We start from the raw sequence: 8,171 nt of genomic DNA, 5'->3' as shown, positions 1-8,171 counted from the left end.
CATTTTATATTCTCATTTGTCTTGTTCACTATATATATGTTTTTTATATTTTTCTTACTAATTTAGAATTACCAAAACTGCTTTGAAGCCATTCATCTACTTTCACAGATTTGAGATCCAGATGTGTACTATATTAATAATGAAGGGGATGAAAGTGTAACCAACAAAAACTGTAATGTGTAAATTACATTAAAATGAAGTGAAAAGCACAAATATTAACTGAATGGTCACATAATTTAGCTAGAACAAACATATGCAGTCCTTGTAATACATGTGTAATCATTAGGATGTGATTATAAAGAATAAACTATGATTTCTATGGAAGTCATAATTTTTAATTTAAAATTTATAGAGTATATGTACACAAAATTGCTTCAGCTCTTTTTCCTTTGAAATCACTGGAGATCACCTGAGCAATTGATCACTGATGACAAGCAAGGAATGGAGGACACACTGATTTAGTGATTGTCAAGGGGAGGAGAACCTAATGACTTTATGCGTGTACTGCTTGCTGCCCTGGTTTAGCAATATTCTGGAAAGTTCATAGCATTTAAAAAAAAAAAAAAAGGACAAACAGAGATTGGTAGGATGCTTTCCAACTTGCAAAGTGCTTTCATATTCATTATCTCAGTTGATGTGGGCAGATGCTCAAGAGATATTTCCAAGGTGTTCATTAGAATGAAGGCTTTCTGTTTAGTTGCTTCGGTAGATTTATTGGAGTGTGGGGCTATTCTTCTACAGTGAAGGCTATTATTTAACAAGTAGCCCATGAAACTTGCTTCATAATAAGCCATACCAAAACTTACTGGCTTAGAACTAACATTTATTATTTCAAATGCTTGCATAGGTTGGCAATGTGAGTGGTTCTTTTGCAGATCTTTCCTGGAACGAGTCAGGTGGCTTCAGTTATCTGATGATTTGACTGGGTTTGGAGGGTGCAAAATGGCCTCACTGGAATGTCTTGCAGTGATGCTAGCGGTCTTCAGGGGTAACTTGATTCTCCTAGGATTGTTCACAGTGGGGGGTCTCAGTGTTCAAAGAGTAAGACAGAAGAGGCTGCTATATCTCTTAAGTTGAAAGTTGCAAATGTTGGAACTCATGTACTATCTCCAGCACAGATTTTAAGGTGTGGAGAAATAAACTCCATGGGAAGAGTTCCAGGGTCACATCTTTTTTCCCTTTTATTAAGTAGGCTCCACACTGGGCATGGAGCCCAATGTGGGGCTTGAACTCATGACCTTGAGATCCAGACCTGAGCTGAAATCAAGAGTAGGACACTTAACCAACCCAACCAGGTGTCCTGGGGCCATTCTTATAATAATCAACCACAGATACTGTGTATGAAGATTGTTCATTCCATTTTACATTGTCCTCTTCATGAGAACCCTTGAAAGAAATACCTGACTGGCACTAGTATGAAGGATCCTTCTATTTATCCTAAGCAATTCATAGCTACACTGATATTATGAAAGGAGTACCAGACCAGTAGTTAGTAGATCTTGATTTTACATTAAAGCTATTCACTGTAGCTCTATTTGTAATATAAAAGGCCTGGAAAAACCCCAACTAAGTTAATCATAACAGGACTGATTGAATAAACTGTGGTAGATCCACTCAATGAACTGTTACACAACTGTAAAAGAAAATGAATGAAGATAGATTATTGTTAAGTGAAAAACACAAGGTAGAGGAAAGCATGTATAATAAAAATATGATTATCTAACAAAAAATAATCCTGAACCCAAACAAAACAACGATTACTTACAGGAACAGGGGAGAAAATAGAGAGGCAAAAATGGAAATTAACCCTCCCTGAATGTCTTTTGGTGTAGTTTTCACTTTGAAGCCATGTAAATTTTTAAAAATTATAAAACAAAGATTTATAAAGCAATTTTTAGGGATCCCTGGGTGGCGCAGCGGTTTAGCGCCTGCCTCTGGCCCAGGGCGCGATCCTGGAGACCCGGGATCGAATCCCATGTCGGGCTCCCGGTGCATGGAGCCTGCTTTTCCCTCTGCCTGTGTCTCTGCCTCTCTCTCTCTGTGACTATCATAAATAAATAATACCTTTAAAAAAAAAAAGCAGGGGATCCCTGGGTGGCGCAGCGGTTTGGCGCCTGCCTTTGGCCCAGGGCGCGATCCTGGAGACCCGGGATCGAATCCCACGTCGGGCTCCCGGTGCATGGAGCCTGCTTCTCCCTCTGCCTGTGTCTCTGCCTCTCTCTCTCTCTCTCTCTGTGTGTGACTATCATAAATAAAAATAAAAAATAAAAAAAATAAATAAAAAAAATAAAAATAAAAAAAAAGCAATTTTTATGTAAAGCAAAGTAAAACAAATGAACCTACCATTTTATTGAATTGGTGGCATAACCACATAGGAGTTTTTTAAGTGAATTTAAAACATAGTAATTGGGCTGTTTTTTACTAGTGGGATATGGTTGAAGGACAAAAGGGTAGGAAAAAAAAAGAAGGAAAGAAAAAAGAATCGTTTGTAGTAGTTATACTACCAGTAAGAATATTGGCATTGTTATGAAAATATTATACATATTGTAGCATATATTCTATAGGGTGTGTGTGTGTATGTGCGCATATGTGTGCATGCACACTACAGCATAAAAAGGAACATGAATCTGATTAAGCCTCTACATCTACTTCCCATTTACAGGAAACAAGGACCAGAGAAATGTGTTAAATGACACTGTGGAGGGCAGCCCGGGTGACTCAGCAGTTTAGCGCTGCCTTTGGCCCAGGGTGTGATCCTGGAGACCCAGGATCGAATCTCACGTCGGGCTCCCTGCATGGAGCCTGCTTCTCCCTCTGCCTGTGTCTGTGCCTCTCTCTCTCTCTCTCTCTCTCTGTGTGTCTCTCATGGATAAATAAAATTAAAAAAAAAAAATGACACTGTGGAGATGGATGCAAATAACCAAGTTCAGAATGTGGGAAAGATGACAAACCATGACCAGTTTTTCAATAATATACCAATTGCAGAGAAAATAAAAAATGGAGGCCATATAGATTAAAAGAGATCAAGAAATGTACCAAACCAATTCTTTGCTATTTCTTCCCCTGAGGGTTGGATTCTAATTTCCCTTGCCTTGAATCTGAGCTGGCCTGAGTGGCTTGTTTGACCAGTAGAATGAGTAAAAGTGACATCCTAAGAATTTTGGGACTAGTTCATAAGAAGCCTGGGAGTTGCCAGATGGGGCCACTTGCAGCACTGTCTCTGGGATTCCTGAGCTCCATATAGGAAGTCTGAGTCCTCTTAGATCAGTATATTGGAGAGGCCAGAATGCAGTCATGTGAATGATGCCATCTTGGATCCTCCACACCAGCCATAGTCGATGTGGAATGGGCCAGAAGGAATACTCAGCCAAGGATTGATCAAATTACTAATCCATAATATGGTGAGATATAATAAAATGCCATTTGTTTTTAGCTAGTTTTTGAGTATTTTGCTAGACAATTATAGATAACCAGAATAACATCTAATATTTTAAGATGGACATTAAGATCTAGTGTTAGTAGAATGAAGTTTCCAGGAGGAAAGGATGAGAAAGAAAACAAGAGATACATTTTTGGGTGTGCACAGTTTGTGAGGTAATATGATTTCATGGTGAAAATGACGAAAAGGTGTGGTGAAATTGAGGAATTGATTTTTTTAATTTGAGGTTTGAAAAATGGCTACAGGAAATTGGTATGGGGGGAAGAGAGAGAGAGTGAGCGAGAGAGAGAGAGAGAGAGAGAGAGAGAGATATGCATAATTATTTTTGCCTTTATGAATGTGCATTCCTGACATCTCTGAGGACTAAGATTGTCCTGCAGGGAGTATGATTAAAGTTACAAAGAGGAAAACAAAATAAGTAAGTCAGCTCTTGATCCTGCTGCTATATTTACCCACAAGAAAGGAGGCAGCTCTCAGGTGGGCTTTTGTCTAAGTAATGTCCTGAAATCCAAGTGTAAAAGAACAATATGAAATCTCAATTCTCCCAAACGTTTGGGGCAGTTCAGCCCTTGAGCCCCTGGGGGGTTTGGTTCCCAAGGAGACTAATCCCACTTGCTTAGCATTAGGTATCACTGGGGCAAAAGAGCTCTGGTTTGGAGTTGTGCAGAGAGGCCCTCGTGCAGGCTGAAGCTGGGTCCCTCCGCCCCATAGGAAGTGAAATGTATTGATGTCAAAGCCATTCAAGTGAGTGTGCTCACTCAGGGTGTCAGAGGAGGGGCCTGGCAGGAGCTGGCCACAGACTGCTGAAACTGGTTTCATCCCAGATAAAGCTCTTCTTCCCCAAAGGAAAGTAGATGGAGGGGGAAAGCTGAGACCATGAGGTGGGGTCTTACATGTACAATTTAGTTGGATAATGGAAACTCTAAGGATTTATTTTGACCCCAGGTATTAGTTATTTCAAGTAGAAGTTGTTCTTTGTTGCCTTATTTTCTATAGTTTTCCATAAACACCTTTACTTTCATATGACCATGCCCCTGCCCAGGCTGTTCCCACAGATACTGCTTGTTTGCTCAGTACACTCAAATGCATCCTTTAAGTCTTAGCTCAAATGCTACCTGCCTATGGAGGCTTCCTGGACTTTTCTGAGCAGACTTGAGGTCTTTGATACCTTTGATACCCTCAACTATTGCACCTTTAATTTACCTCCATTAAGATACGTATTGCATTATATTACAATGACTTGTTTGCATGTCTGCCTTTCCATCAGAAGAGGTAGAGATTATGGCTTCTTATCTTTGTGTTCCCTAGTCCTGGCACTAATATTGTTGGTGTCAATAATATCTGAATGAATAAATGACTAGGTGGATATTTTATTAACCATTTTTTTTAAGGGGGAGAAAGGAAAAAAAAAACAAGATGAAATCAGAGGGAGACAAACTATAAGAGACTCTTAATTATAGGAAGCAAACTGAGGGTTTCTGGAGGGAAGGAGTTTAGGGGGATGAGGTAACTAGGGGATGGACATTAAGGAGGGCACGTGATGTAATGAGCACTGGGTGTTATAGAAGATTGATGAATCACTGAACTCTATCTCTGAAACTCATAATACACTATATGTTAATTAACTGAATTTAAATTTTTAAAAATGAGAAAAAAAGGATCCATTTTGTGAGTCAGGCTGTAGAACTTCTAAGCCCTGGATATCTTATATGTGCATATAGAGCTTTATGGTTGACAAAGAACTTCATAGCCTTCTCAAATAGTTTCACACTTTATTCCCATTTTATAGAGGGGAACATTGGACTTTTCTATAATTAGTTGGACAATAAAAGGCAGGGTTGGACTCTTCACCTCAGGCTCTAATTTCAGCTCTCCCTCTGCTACATCACACAGCTTTTTTCTAAGTTTCTAGAGCCTGCAAGTGTAGCTGCTCTCTTGCATTTGAAAATAGTTACTTTGTTGGGGGGAAAAGCAGATGATGCTAATTTTATTTTATTTTATTTATTTATTTATTTTTTTAATTTTTATTTATTTATGATAGTCACAGAGAGAGAGAGAGAGAGAGGCAGAGACACAGGCAGAGGGAGAAGCAGGCTCCATGCACCGGGAGCCTGATGTGGGATTCGATCCCGGGTCTCCAGGATCGCGCCCTGGGCCAAAGGCAGGCGCCAAACCGCTGCGCCACCCAGGGATCCCTGATGCTAATTTTAGAGTGATGTGTTGGCAAGAAACCCTTGAGGCCTAAGGAATGAAGAACATGGGCATTTGTCGAGCTGCTCTTTCATGCCAGGAACACTTATATGCACCAATTCACAAAATCCTTGAGGAGCTGATCTTTATCACACAGAGGAGAAAAGTAAGACTCAGAGGTATTATTATTTGCCTGTTATGTCATGTAATTCTCACAAAGACTCTGAGAACAGTTATAACCATTCCCATTTTTCAGATAATGAAACTGAGCCTTGGGAAGATGAACTGAACTTATCCAAGGACAGTTATCCACCAAGTGTCAGGCCAGAATTTGAACCTGGCCTCATCAAACTCTGAATCAACTCTGAGTATAACACTCCCCTGATCTGGAAATGAAGAGACTTATACATATGACACCATTCACATTCCACTTATTTTGAATATGATTTATGTTAGGGCTTAGTTTACTCTCTGTAGATTAAGAGAGACTTTCAGACTAAAGACATCAATTAAATGTAAAGTCCTATGCAATTTGTGTCTGGGAATTTGTAAGACTGGCTCAGTTAAAAGAAGTGAAAAAAAGAGTGCTCTTAGCTGCCAGACCTGGAGGCCTGTGGAATGGTCCTGTCAAAAAGGGAACAGTAAGTGCTGACATCCACATCTGACAGGTGAGAAACACTACTCAGTAACAGGCTTACACAATTTCCTTAGTGCAAATGTCACCAAGAGTAAAACAGACAGTCCAATGATCGAGGACAAAATCCTGTATATAACTCTAATGAAAGGCACATTATTATTGAGCCGCCTTAATTGAAAAAAATAAAAAGTTTGATTCAGCTATATTGGTTGGGAAGTGTCTATTTTATCTCCTAAATGGAGAAATCATTTTGCTACATCCTGAAAAATGAGGCTTAAAGAAAAGAGTTTTAGAAGAGATGGTCCGCATCTCCCTGAGGCAGACTCTGCATCTAAACTATCATAACTTATTTATTTGTTTATTTTTAAGGATTTATTTATTTATTTATTTGGTGGGGGGGAGGAGAGGCAGAGGAAGAATGAGAGGCAATCTCAAGCAGACTCCCCGCTGAGCAAGGAGCTCCGCCACTACCCTGAGATCATGACCTGAGCTGAAATCAAGAGTCAGTCGCTACTGAGCCACCTGGGCGCCCCTGTCATAACTTGTTTAGAGAACACTTTATCACACACCTTATATGTCTTTTTATCACAGTGTCTTCATATATGTGATCTCATTGAATCCTCATAAACACCCTGTGCCAGAAAAGACACGTAAGGAAATACAGTCACCTTTTTGTGTTTTAGAGACGTAAGGGCAAATACTCATCACAAGCTGTGCAAGAGTCAACAGATACGGATTTTTCATAGGATGTTTCCTTTAGATAACAGGTGCCCCGTGAGGTGGGTGACTTTACCTGCATTTAATGTGAGTTAATTAAGGCAGAGAGAGGTTGGCTGGTTTGGCCAAAGCCATGTACTCATCAGAATATGGATTTTAACCCAAAGCACAGAACTACTGAGTGGTGGAACTAAGACCTAATGGGGAACAGACCAGTCTTTTCTGAATCATTTACTGTGGTCTACCATATTGTTCATTTTCTCTATCCCAGGAGGGTTGCCCAGGTGAGACTGGGTCCAAGTGAACTTCAGAGCGATCCTTAAAATGCAACAAGGACTCCAGAAGGACAACTTAAGTGGCAGGACAAGTAGGGGAGAGGTTCCCATCCATATTTTGTCTTAAGATGCACCAGGGTTGTCTCTCAAGCACCAGCTGGCTTAGCGTAATGACTCTATTCTCCTTTGCCTCCTGCCGTCCACCTACAATACTGAAAGATGGGCCAAGTGCTTGCCTCACTTTACTGTAAGTAATTGTTACTTCTAACAGTAGAAAGAAGAGTAGAATAGAAATAGGGTAGAAACCAGAGCACCAGTCTTGAGAGTCCTATGGAAACTCCAGTTCGAGTCTTAGGACCAGGTCTATAGCTTGAATAGACAGACACTAGTTTCCTTCTCTCACCATACAGATGAGGAAGAAGAGGAGGCCAAGGGAAAGCACAAGTTCTGGGTTTGGGGTTGAACTGGACTGGATGTGGCTTAGGCCGACTCACGGAACCTCTCCGAGGCTGCTTCTTCACGTGTTAGGTGGTGCTAATAATACGCGCTTGGTGTGAATAAGGGGTATTGTTCAAAAATTAAATGTGACCCTGTAGGGACAGCGCCTGGCACACGCAGGCCCCCGAGAGCAGGGCGCCCGAACGCACCTCTCGGGACGAGGGCGTGGTGGTGCAGGGCCCGGAGTGGAGGCCGGGCCGCCTGAACCTCGCCTCCCGCGGCCGCAAGCCGAGCCAAGAGGAACGCCTCAGGGCGAAGGGAAGCGCAGGGGTTAAAGCGCGGAGCTCGCGAAAGCCCCGAAAGCTGGAAAAACGGCTGCCCCCCCCCCCCGCGCCCGCCTCCAATCCGCCGGGGCCCCGCGAGGCAGGCCCCGCCCCCCGCCCCCCGCCGCCGGGGCGGTAGCCTCGCTCGCCCC

The 8,171-nt window shown here is 41.7% G+C and overlaps 1 long non-coding RNA gene across 1 annotated transcript; it reads right to left on the bottom strand.

The window, feature by feature from the left end:
• Nucleotides 1–253: 253 nt before the first annotated feature.
• On the bottom strand, nt 254–8,057 carry LOC140615079 (uncharacterized). Its single transcript, XR_012015749.1, has 3 exons — nt 7,906–8,057; nt 6,836–6,898; nt 254–1,002 (listed from the first exon to the last, which is right to left on the bottom strand). It is a non-coding gene; the product is annotated as an uncharacterized lncRNA (long non-coding RNA).
• Between the last annotated feature and the right edge of the window lie 114 nt (nt 8,058–8,171).

Source organism: Canis lupus, chromosome 23 (assembly GCF_048164855.1).
Source record: "Canis lupus baileyi chromosome 23, mCanLup2.hap1, whole genome shotgun sequence".
In the NCBI taxonomy this organism is placed as follows: domain Eukaryota; kingdom Metazoa; phylum Chordata; class Mammalia; order Carnivora; family Canidae; genus Canis; species Canis lupus.
Note: the sequence above shows the minus strand (reverse complement) of the source record. Positions and strands in the feature narration are given on the sequence as shown.